This window comes from Tribolium castaneum, chromosome 7, assembly GCF_031307605.1.
Source record: "Tribolium castaneum strain GA2 chromosome 7, icTriCast1.1, whole genome shotgun sequence".
In the NCBI taxonomy this organism is placed as follows: domain Eukaryota; kingdom Metazoa; phylum Arthropoda; class Insecta; order Coleoptera; family Tenebrionidae; genus Tribolium; species Tribolium castaneum.
In genome coordinates, this window is record NC_087400.1 from 17807337 (window position 1) to 17819673 (window position 12337).

The following is a 12337-nucleotide window of genomic DNA, read 5'->3' on the forward strand; positions in this document are numbered from 1 at the left end:
CTTTTAAAAGGTATTTATACAAATTTACTAAGGAAGTATTTAACTGCGTTACTTTTTTTAGTTGCTGTTCGCAAGTTTACTTTGACAGAAAAACAATTTGAAACTTATGTTTCAAATTTGTTACGCCAGGCCAACTTACGCTACATAAGACAAAAACAAAAAAATCAGTCCAAGTGACCACGGTAGGTCATAGGCTGTGATCGCCGCTTGGACTATATAACGATTTTTATACTTGTTCAAAAAATTTTCCTGTTACAAAATGTTATGATTTGTTTAATAAAATAGTTTCATAATGTGAGTATTTTAATTTACCTAATTTTGATGCTTTTTGTTTTGAGTTTAAAAATTGAGAAAAAACAACAAATAAGTACCTATAGAAAATACTATCATCACTAAAAACACTATTAAGCTTGACATATTATTTATTTCAAGTGTTTGCTATCAACAGGTATTTTCCAAAACCCTATAGAATATGACATATAGGGTTTTACGTGTTAAAATAAAAAATCTTAATTATTTGCTCCCCTATAATTATTATTTTCCAGGAAAATGGTAAACGCAAACTTTTTAGCGAATTAAATTTAGAAGCTAACTGCTTATTTATTTTGGGCCAACATCTTTTAGTGTTAAAGTAAAAGACAACAGAAGATAAGTAAATACTAAAAATAGCTATGGTCATGAATTTAAGCATTATCCAGTTTCATAGTTACCGCATCAAGTTCATCATGGCAATTGCTATTTTACGATTTTTAGTTTTTTTAACGATCTTTTTTCTCATTATCGAAAGCAGTTAGAAAAAACAAGAAAATAAGAAGTAACTTAGATTTTAATTCTTCACAACTTTTGTTTTTATCATTTTGCTGTATAATAATTAAGGGAGCAAATACTTTTTTTTTTACTTTTACACGTAAAACCCTATGTCTATTTCAGAACTTCTACACCCGGTACATAGATATCCAGCAGTAGGGAATGTTTGTGAAACGAAACACTACAATGTTGCATTAACCTTTATTAACCTTAACAAAATGTTTTTCGAACGTCACTGAAACATAAATAGAGTTTTATTGCAATGTATTAGGAACATCTCGGTAGAAATGTTTCATTGAAACGTATTTGAGGGCGGACATTTTTGGTTTCTACTTTGTTTCTACAATGTATTTCACCTTTGGGGGAAACGTTTCATGTTGCAGAAATATGTTGTCAGAAATGTAACAGACATATAAAAATGTTTACTGGGTAAAGCGAAATGCAAAAAAAAAATCCAATAATCCAGAAGTAGCTAAAGTAAACATGTTCCATAAGCAAGATAGGGGGGAGATTTTACTCCACTATTAACTGCAATCCGGCAGATTGTGAGATCACTTATAATTACGAAACTAAACAAGTTTGTAATAGATATACAGGGTGAGTCTAAATTCCTTCATACTCTGTAAACTGGAGAGTCTTCAGACTATTTCGCAACATCATGTAAATTTCATTTTGGGCGATACGCCCACATGACAGCAAAAATGTTATGTAAAGTTTAAGCACAAAAGATGAGTAGGCCACTGGTGATTCCATTTAAAAGAATCGAGAAATGAAAAACTTATCGCGTGCAACGCAAAAAAGATGCAAAAGCTTCGTGTTATCACCGGTGCGCTGTACTAAGGTGCAGATTATTTTGTTGCTAGTTCGGCTTTGATTTGTGAGTCAGCGCTTATGATCATGAAAAATCACACAAATCCTGAAATGACCGATATGGTCCAGTGTTACGGAATTGCAGATGGTGGTGTTTTAAGGATACACACATTGTTCCGCGAAAAATGCCTGGCGCGACCTGTTTAGTTTCGGTTTGTTTTGTGCGGAATAAGCGTGAAGTGTGAATAAGAGCCTCGAACGTCGTCTTCTTGAGGCTGTAGAAAAATTCCGTCAACAAGTACCCGGCAGTTAACTCGTCATCTTCAGATCTTTCAGAGCAAGGGTTGCAACCTTGCTTATTAGAAATCAAGGCGAACTGTGTGTAAATGTAAGTGGAAAGAATATTGTTTATTTGGAGTTTTTGCTTAACTTGGCGTTTCACTCGTTTTCATTCATTTAAAGCGTTTTTGCGTTATTCCATTCAAGAAAGACAGTAGTACCTCTCTTTTTAAAGTGTTTTTGCGGCCATTCATGTTTTGATTTATCAGAACCTTCACAAGTGTCGCGTTAGGGATGGAATTAAGGAAAATTTTACTTGACGTGTTTACAATTTTAAACTACAGTTTTGCTTTATACACATATTGAAGATACTCCAGTTCACAGATTATGATGGAATTTAGACTCACCCTGTATGTTTCCGAATGACAAAATTGTGTATGCAAAACGAAATCAAAATTTCCCCGACAGTCGTAATGCAACTCTATAAACAAAAAAATAATCAATCACTTACCTAGAAAACCGGTTGATTATTGAACGTTATGAATCGGAACCAAGTATTGAAGTAACATCGACACAAACTCTTAACACACATTGCCCTAATTACCAAATCAATACCTTCATTTGCATGAAATTAACAAGACACGTCAGCAAAACAATGAGACAACAAAACCAGACATTGCTAGACATGAGGAACAAACGTCTATTCGAACATACCAAACTTTCCAATGAAGCAAAAGGATCTACTACTTTAGACGACGAAGGGATGGAAAATGACAGTAGACCAGAAAATTACTGCGCGAGTACGCGCTTCTCCCTCCAGTTTTGTACTAGCTGTTCAAAGCTATAAAAACGCCAACGTCGCATTTTATCTCGAAATTAGCTGTTAATAAATAAATTATTCATAGACTTAAAAAAATAATAGCTAATGGCTAATGTAATTTACACTTTCAATGAGAGATTTAACCATCAATAACTATTTTACAATTTTATCATTTCATTTAAAAAAATAATTCTTTAAAATGTATCGGTATAAAAAAACGAAGAATGGAAATACAGTGTTCAAGCTTGCAAAGAAGAATTTTAGACAAGTATCCAGACCAGAATGTTTTAGAAAAGTCCCTTACAGCTCACATACACCGAATTGTTTAATCATTTTGGTATCACCTGTAGTGTTAAAAATGATAAACCATCAGGTCGGCCGAGGGTGAATGAGGAAGTTGTTGAAAACATCCAAAATCATTTGGAAAAAAATCCGAGAACATCTCTTCCCAGACTGTCTCTTCAAACTGGAGTACCCTGCAGTACATGTCACAGAATCCTTAAAAGAAACTTGCTTTTACATGCATACAAAGTAACAACTGTACTATGATCCCGAAAGCCACCTAAGTTGCTGTCATTGGTTTCAAAATATCCTGAATAACGACAGACTGTTGGAGTTGAGCTTCTTGTCAGATGAAGTATGGTTTCATGTATCAGACTAAGTCAATCCACTCCTTAGATCCAATGAAAGTTGTAGTGTGGATTGCTGTTTCACGCAGAAAACTTAGTGGTCCTATATTTTTATGTCAAACTATTAATGCTGCGAGATACAGGGAATTAATATGGATGTATTCATTAATCAATTAGCTGCAACTTGACCACTTTCGACAAGATAATAATACTTTATTGCACTTACAATACCTAGGTACAAATGGCTAAGCGACAGACAAGTCTGATTCGGAGCTTAACCTACAGTACGAACATTACAAGTAATGTTCGTAATAATTAGTAAATTACAAATATACATATAAGAACAAAAATTTTTAGAATCTGCTTAAATCGATATAAAACAATCTATCATGTAAGATCAAGATTTTTGTTGCCTTTTTTACGTAGCAAATAGAATGAATGTCTGAAATATAGGAAAGGTAGAGTATTTAATGGGCTTTCATGTGGAATGGGTTAAATGCGTCGACAAAAAGAAATAGTACTAAAAAAATTATTTAATATTATTAATATAATGTTGACATATTTCAAACTAAGGGTTGGATGTCTTCCCAAACTTTTAGAGGGTTGATATTTTCAGGAAAGGTAGAGTATTTAATAGGCTTTCATGTGGAATGGGTTAAATGCGTCGACAAAAAGAAATAGTACTAGAAAAAAATACTTAATATTATTAATAAAAAGTTGACATATTTCAAACTAAGGGTTGGATGTCTTCCCAAACTTTTAGAGGGATAAAATATTCAGGAAAGGTAGAGTAATTTAATGGGCTTTCATGTGGAATGAGTTAAATGCGTCGACAAAAAGAAATAGTACTAAAAAAAAATATTTAATATTATTAATATAATGTTGACATATTTCAAAGGGTTGGATGTCTTCCCAAACTTTTAGAGGATTAAAATTTTCAAGAAATTTGTTGTCATTTTTCTCTACCTGACAAAAATGGAAAGTTAATTTTGTAAGACATAAAAAAGCCAGTTGAAGCCAGTTTTGCACTTTCATGTCAATCAAATTACAATTCGTCCGAAATTCTGTATTTGTAATTATTATTTTTTATAATAATTATAATGCTTATCTCTTTCTTGGCAGCGATCTTGTGATAAGTATCTGGGTAATAATAATAAAATCACAATTCGTGCATTTTGATAAATTATAAATTTTTGAAGAACTGCTTTTCTCGTAGGTACCTTAAAACGAAAATTAGTTTATTGAAGTCGTGTTAATGAGCCGATCTTTACGAGATAAAAAGGTAAAAAGGGTATACCGATTATTTGGAAAACATTTTATTGGTCTACTTAGAATCATCCCGGCTTCCCGGCTACGCGGTATTTTCTTAGAATTTAGAGTAATCGTCTGCTACCTTATCTCTTGTCTGCTATAACGAGTTATGCCGATTCTCGATTCATCTGAATTTGCAGTTTATTAAAAAACAAGTTTTATAAAAGTTGATTTGGCGCACGAATTACTAGTTACTAAACGAGCCGTAGGTGCGCCAAAACCCCTATAAAACGAGCATTTTATGCAAATTTTTGTACTTTGTGCTCCCTTTTTTCTTATTTTAATAAAACAAATTTTGTCGTCAAGGGAATTTTGTGTCAGTTGGTAACGGTAATAAATAATAAATAGTTAATAAAGAAGAATTGATGATTAAATCGATTGTACGTGTATTCCACGCATTATCGATGAAACTCCTGTAATCTAAATATATTTAAATTCATTAAAGTACACTCTACGTTAATTAATAAACTATTATATACGCAAAGTATAAAACAATTATTAAGGCGATTCTCAAGAACTGTAAAATTATAAAAAATGTGTTTTTACTCTTATTTTACTTTTATACATATCTTAAACTCGACAACAATTTTCTTCCGGAAACCAATGTGGCGCCTCCATCCGGCACTTCCTTCCAATTAAATTTTAAAAGCGGTAATTTATTCTAAAGGTGGTTTTTTGCTTGCTATTGCTAGTATTGGGTTTAATTTTTGTATGCATATTTACAATGATGTTGTGCATGAATGGTGTTTTTTTTCCGATCTGTGCAGTATCTTGCGATTGGCACCCAAGTCTCAGATCAGCAGACCGAATATTTACCGAATGGTTAATCGTGGCGATTTGATTTTTTGGAAATTTGGATTCCGCCGGTCATTTTACCTTGAAAACTCTCGATCCTAAAGATAACTCAGAAAACTTAGTAAATAATAAAAAAAACTTTGGTTTAGACAAACTGTGACGAGATTAAATTTTTGAGGACATTTTTCAAACGGTTAGTCACAGCGATGATTCATGCAAATTTAGATTCTGAAGCTCATTTTATGTTAGAAACACTCAATCCTAAGGAGATAAATCCAAAAACTTGGCAAATTTAGATATTGAAGCTCATTTTACGTTAGAAACACTCAATCCTAAAGAAAAAACTAAGAAAACAAATTGTAACGTTGTAATGAAGCATCCGGATTCCGGACGATTCTATGGCGACGTAGGAGTCATGCGCTCAAATCAGTTCCACCACCACCGGCGCTCGGTTTGTTTACACCGTGTCGCCAATAAAAGGGCGAAACCGAGCGTTCTCCAGCAGTTGCTCACTGTGCATCAAACCGGTGAGTAACTCTGGGGGTCGAGCCGTGCATCAAACCGGCAAAACCTTCTCCGACGAGTGGTGCTTGCTGCGCATCAAACCAGCACACCATCTCCACCGACCCGACCGACCTAGAGCTCCGACGAGTGGTGCTTGCTGCGCATCAAACCAGCACACCATCTCCACCGCCCAGACCGACCTGGGGCTTGGTAGGGAAATTACGACCGAGGACAACCGTGTAAATAGTGTATATAGTTAGGGATAGTTATTATTATTACTTTTATTTATCTTGGGGATTTGTTATTTTTATTTGTACAGTTTGATAGAATAAATAATTGGCTTGAGTTAGAAACCCGTTTTCTCTCTCTCTTGAGGCTCTCCAAAAGGCCCAACCGCAACCCGATCTCCGACAAAGCCGCCCGGAAAAAGGACATTACAAATTTTGGCGCCCGAGCAGGGACCTGAAGGGTCTGAAGGAAAAGGTAAGAGAGAGAGTACAAGATGTCTGGCACCGACGACGAATTGGATTCCGACACAGAAGCTGGAGACATAAGAGTTGGATGGATCTACCGTTTGAGGAAACAGGAACTAATCAGTGACTTGAAGAGATTTGGACTCTCCACCGAAGGTACTGTTGAGGAACTACGACGTCGTCTCCGACAGTTTGTCAAAGAGAATGCGGCCGCAGTTGGAACAACTCCGGAAATAACCAACACGGAGTGTACGATGACGGCTTTCACGACGACCTATGTTCCGAACGTATTCTCCTTCAACGTACCGCCCCAAGCCGGAACTGTTCCCAGAGGGTACACCGGAATCAACACCTCCACAACCCAGGTGGAAGGATGGTATACGAGACGACCTGCCACCGAAATGCCACAGCCGACGTTCACGTACCCCGCTCCTAGACTATCGTCGTTAGAAACACAACCAGTGATTAATCCGGTAGCTCACCTGGATTTTGTGAATCAAATCCGGAAGTGGAACGTTACTTTCGATGGTAAGAATGATGCAGTTTCTTTCTTAGAACGTGTTGAGGAACTGGCCGAAGAATACATGATACCGAAGAACCATCTAGTACGGGCATTACCGGAATTACTCCGGAATCAAGCAATCCTGTGGTACCGGAATCAGAAAAGCGACATTCACTCTTGGAACGATTTCGTCAGGGTTTTCAGAGCATTTTATTTTCCTCGAGAGTACCGTGAGGGCCTTGAAGAAGAAATCTTCCGGAGGGTGCAGAGACCGCAGGAGAATGGCCGTGACTTCGTAATCCAGTTGCAAACTCTGATCCGGCGACACGGAGGATGGACAAGGGACCAAGAACTGAATTGTATATACAAACACTTGCTCCCAGAGTACCGACAATACATACGCAAGAACGACGTCCGCTCCGTAATGGAATTATTGGACCAAATCCAGGAATACGAAGGGTTGACTCAGGAAATAAGAAGGTCGAAATCAGACGTGAAGAGCTGCATGAGTACCACATCAAATTGGACAAAGGCAAAGCCCGGATTTTCGATGAGCACTCCGCAACAAACGTCATTACAAAGACCAAAACCGGCACCAAGACCCACATGGAGCTCGAACAGCAACAAACAGTCTGATTTAGAAAGGTTATGTTGGAGATGCGGTCAAAAGGGCCACACACGCCTACAATGCCGACAACCAGCAATACTGTTCTGCTCAAGATGTGGACGCCAAGGGGCAAAATCGATCGAGTGTCCCTGCCCCTTTAAACCGGGAAATTCAAAGGGGACTGCACCCGAAAAGGCTCCGACCAGTCCCCGGAACTAGGAGCCATTACCGGCACACCGTACCCGATTGGACAAGTTTTCCCCGATTTTGCGAATAATAGCCGAGTCTTGTGGAAAATTGTGGTAGAAAACCAAGAAATTCCGGCCCTGATTGACACCGGGTCCGTGCTCTCCTACATCAACGAAGAGACGGCCAAACATTGTATAAGTCAAGGACTGCAGCCACAATTTTTATCCTCCAGGATGCAAGCCAAGATGGCAAATGGGGTAACCGTCGATACAAACTTGTTCTTTAACATCAAATTCCAGGCAAGTGACTTAGAATTTTCCTGTGATTTTCTGCTCTGTCCGAACTTAACTAGTCCAATGATCTTGGGGTTGGACTTTATCATGGAGCAACAGCTAATATTAAATTTTGAAACCGGAGAAATTTCTCGACAGGGACAAGTCTTAGTCTGCGTAAAGACACCGCTAACTCTTGTGACCAGCGAAAGGACCGATTCCGACGTCAGCACCGCCCCTTCCGAACCTGTTGAAACCGCAACAGCGACAGTGGATACCGCCATTGTTGGGGACGGTTTTGTTGAACGTGAAATTAAAAATTTCGCTGAGGTCCAAGGGAGAACAGATATGACTGTCCACGAAATCCGTCTCACAAACCCGACTCCGATAAAACAAAGGTACCGACCCCAAAATCCGGCAATGCAGCAGATTATCGATGAGGAAGTTGACCGGATGTTAACAGAAGGCATCATCGAACCATCCGAGAGCCCGTGGAGTTCTCCAATTGTCCTAGCCGACAAAAAGGATGGGAGAAAGAAGAGATTCTGTATCGATTTCCGTAAGATCAATTCCGTATCGCAAAAGGATGCATACCCGATTCCACACATTAATGGGATCTTAGACAAATTACGTGGGGCGAAATATTTTTCTAAAATTGATTTGAAACAAGGATATTGGCAAGTTCCTCTCGCCGAAGAAAGTAAGCCCATAACAGCTTTCACCGTGCCGAACCGGGGATTATTTCAATTCAAAGTTATGCCATTTGGTCTCCATTCCGCACCAGCAACGTTCCAAAGACTATTAGACCGGGTCCTGGGTCCGGAAATGGACAGTGGTGCATTCGCCTATTTGGATGACATCATTGTGCTGGGACGGACCAAAGAAGAGCACCAAGAGAACTTGGCAACAGTCTTCCGTAAGCTAAGAAAGGCAAAGCTGACACCAAATTGGGAAAAATGCTCTTTTGGTCAAACAAGGCTTGAATATCTGGGACATATTGTCTCATCACAGGGAGTTAGCACCGATCCCTCGAAAGTGAAAGCCATCCTGGAATTACCACCACCAACTAATGTCAAGGAACTTCGTCGATTTCTAGGAATAGCCTCCTGGTACCGGAAGTTCGTGCCCGTATTTTCTCAAGTCGCCGCCGCAGTAAACCGACTTCTGAAGAAGAAGCAGAAATGGGAATGGGGAAACGAACAGAAGGAAGCATTCGAGAAAATCAAACAACTACTCACCGAAGCACCCGTTCTGGCCTGCCCCGACTTCACAAAGACTTTTGTTTTACAGACCGACGCTAGTGACCTAGGACTTGGTGCGGCCCTCATACAGAACCTCGATGGAGGCGACCGGGTGATCGCCTATGCTAGTTGTAGTCTTTCGGATCAACAAACGAAATACTCAACGACAGAGAAAGAATGTTTGGCAATTGTGTGGGCGATCCAGAAAATGAGGCCGTACATCGAGGGATACCACTTCGTCGTAGAGTCCGACCACCAGCCCCTGAAGTGGCTGATGAAACAACCAGAACCCAAAGGCCGCCTAGCGAGATGGATCATGACGTTACAACAATATGATTTTGAGGTGCGATACCGGAAGGGAGTGTTGAATCAAGTCGCCGACGCCCTATCTCGTAACCCGATGCCGCAGAAATCCGGGATAGAGGCGATTGAGACTGCTCACCCCATTGACAGATGGTACCGGCAAAAATATGAAGAGGTATCAGCTACCCCAGATCTCTTTCCGGACTTTAAGATTGAAAACGACCGATTATACAAACACATTATGAACAGCCAGGGACTCACCGGAGCGCAAGAATGGAAATTGTGTATCCCGAAAGGTCAAAGAAAGCAAGTCTTATTTGAAAATCACGACGTCCCAACCGCTGGTCATTTAGGAATCGCAAAGACGACTGCAAGACTTGCACAAAAATATTATTGGCCCGGAATGTTTCGAGAAGCCGCAAAATATGTCCAGAGCTGCGAAAACTGTCAACGTTACAAGTCCAGCCAACAAGCGAGACCCGGACTAATGCAACCCTACAAAATATACGAACCGTGGCACACCGTAAGTGTGGACTTGGTCGGCCCACTTCCCCGTTCATCAAAAGGCAACAGCTACGTACTCGTCTGCCAAGACAGGTTTACAAAATGGATAGAAGTTCAGCCCTTGCGTCGGGCCACCGCACCTGTCGTGACAAGAACTTTATACGAAAATATAATTACTCGATTTGGGTGCCCGAAAAGAATCATAACCGACAACGGAACTCAACTGGAGAGCCGACTTCTAAATAAACTGATGAAAGACTTCCACATAAAGCACCGATTAACACCGCCTTACACACCGCAGGCAAATCCAGTGGAACGAGCGAACAAAGTGTTAAAGACAATGATAGCCCAATACTGTGAAGAAAACCAAAGGAAATGGGACGAAAATCTTTGCAGTTTCCGCATGGCTATCAACTCGTCAAAACATGAGTCCACTGGATTCACCCCAGCCTATTTGAACTTAGGGCACGAACTCCGGATGCCTTCGGCGCTACTACAAGAAGACAAAAATGAGGAAATCGGATTTGACCCGGAAACAGAGGACGCCGCGATCCAGGAATACCCGAAAAGGATTCAGGAGCTACAAGAACAGTTCGAACTAGTACGACTAAACCTTTCTAGGGCATTCACCACGCAAAAGAAGTACTATGACCGCCGCCGTCGAGAGTGGTCATGTCACCCAGGTGACCGCGTTATGAAACGAGATCACGTGTTGTCTTCGGCCGCTCGAGGGTTCGCTGCCAAGCTCGCTCCCAAATATTCCGGCCCGTACATAATCACCAAAGTCCTCTCTCCTGTAGTATTTAACCTAAAACATGCTTCCTCCGGACAGATCCTGAAGAACGTCCATATCAAAGATTTAAAACCCGCGCACTAAATTTCTTATTTTGCAGTAAAAGATGGAATCAACACCGCCGAGAAACCGCCACTCCGAGTCCATCGAGACAAAATTGGTGCGCCTGTTTGGACAATCCCCGGAAAGCCCCTATCTGGAGCTATATGCATCCCCATTACCAGGTCTCGTGTCGCCGCTCCCGCCAACACCGTCCCCAGTCCGCAGAAGGGAGATTCAGGAGGCCCTTATTAAGAAGCTGGGAACAAGCCCCATATTGGCAAGCCCGACAGCCTGGCTGGAATCCCCGAAAACTCCGGTGCAGTTTTCCCCGGAACCGGAAAAACCCGTTACCCCTGGCAAAAGCATCGCCCAGGAGGTTCTGGACGTTTTCCGGTCGAAGCCAAGGATACTGCCGAAAATTCCACCGGCGCCGGAACCGATCAACCTGGCAGTCCCACTTTGGACTTTCCGGCCAGCGGGTAATATAGAGGGGCGATGCCGATTCAGATTCCCGACAACCACCGGCGGCTTCCGATGGGTCCTCCTGCCACCGAGACCGAAGACGGCGGACAAGGCGACGGGCGTATCCGGCATTACGTCATGCCGTTTCTGAAGAAAGGGGGGGGTGTAATGAAGCATCCGGATTCCGGACGATTCTATGGCGACGTAGGAGTCATGCGCTCAAGTCAGTTCCACCACCACCGGCGCTCGGTTTGTTTACACCGTGTCGCCAATAAAAGGGCGAAACCGAGCGTTCTCCAGCAGTTGCTCACTGTGCATCAAACCGGTGAGTAACTCTGGGGGTCGAGCCGTGCATCAAACCGGCAAAACCTTCTCCGACGAGTGGTGCTTGCTGCGCATCAAACCAGCACACCATCTCCACCGACCCGACCGACCTAGAGCTCCGACGAGTGGTGCTTGCTGCGCATCAAACCAGCACACCATCTCCACCGCCCAGACCGACCTGGGGCTTGGTAGGGAAATTACGACCGAGGACAACCGTGTAAATAGTGTATATAGTTAGGGATAGTTATTATTATTACTTTTATTTATCTTGGGGATTTGTTATTTTTATTTGTACAGTTTGATAGAATAAATAATTGGTTTGAGTTAGAAACCCGTTTTCTCTCTCTCTTGAGGCTCTCCAAAAGGCCCAACCGCAACCCGATCTCCGACAAAGCCGCCCGGAAAAAGGACATTACAACGTTTCAAACATAAGTTATTTTTATTGTTGATCACATTCTATTGCGATCACAATTATTGTCGACAACGTTCCCACATTTAGTTTGTGGCTGTGTCTAAACTTCCGGCACCGGTATCCACTCCAATCCATGGCTTTGGTGATAGCAGGTGTATTTTGCTGAGCTTTTGCGCGAATTAATTTTATAAGAACCTTTTTGCTTTTCGGAATCTTTTCTTTTGTTTTTAGTTTATTGGTTTTGTTTTCAGCATTTAT

The 12337-nt window shown here is 41.0% G+C and overlaps 1 long non-coding RNA gene across 1 annotated transcript; it reads left to right on the plus strand.

Annotated features, from left to right (window-relative positions):
* Window positions 1-4673: 4673 nt before the first annotated feature.
* Window positions 4674-11998, plus strand: LOC135266819 (uncharacterized). Its single transcript, XR_010335012.1, has 2 exons — window positions 4674-5978; window positions 10940-11998. It is a non-coding gene; the product is annotated as an uncharacterized LOC135266819 (long non-coding RNA).
* Window positions 11999-12337: the final 339 nt, after the last annotated feature.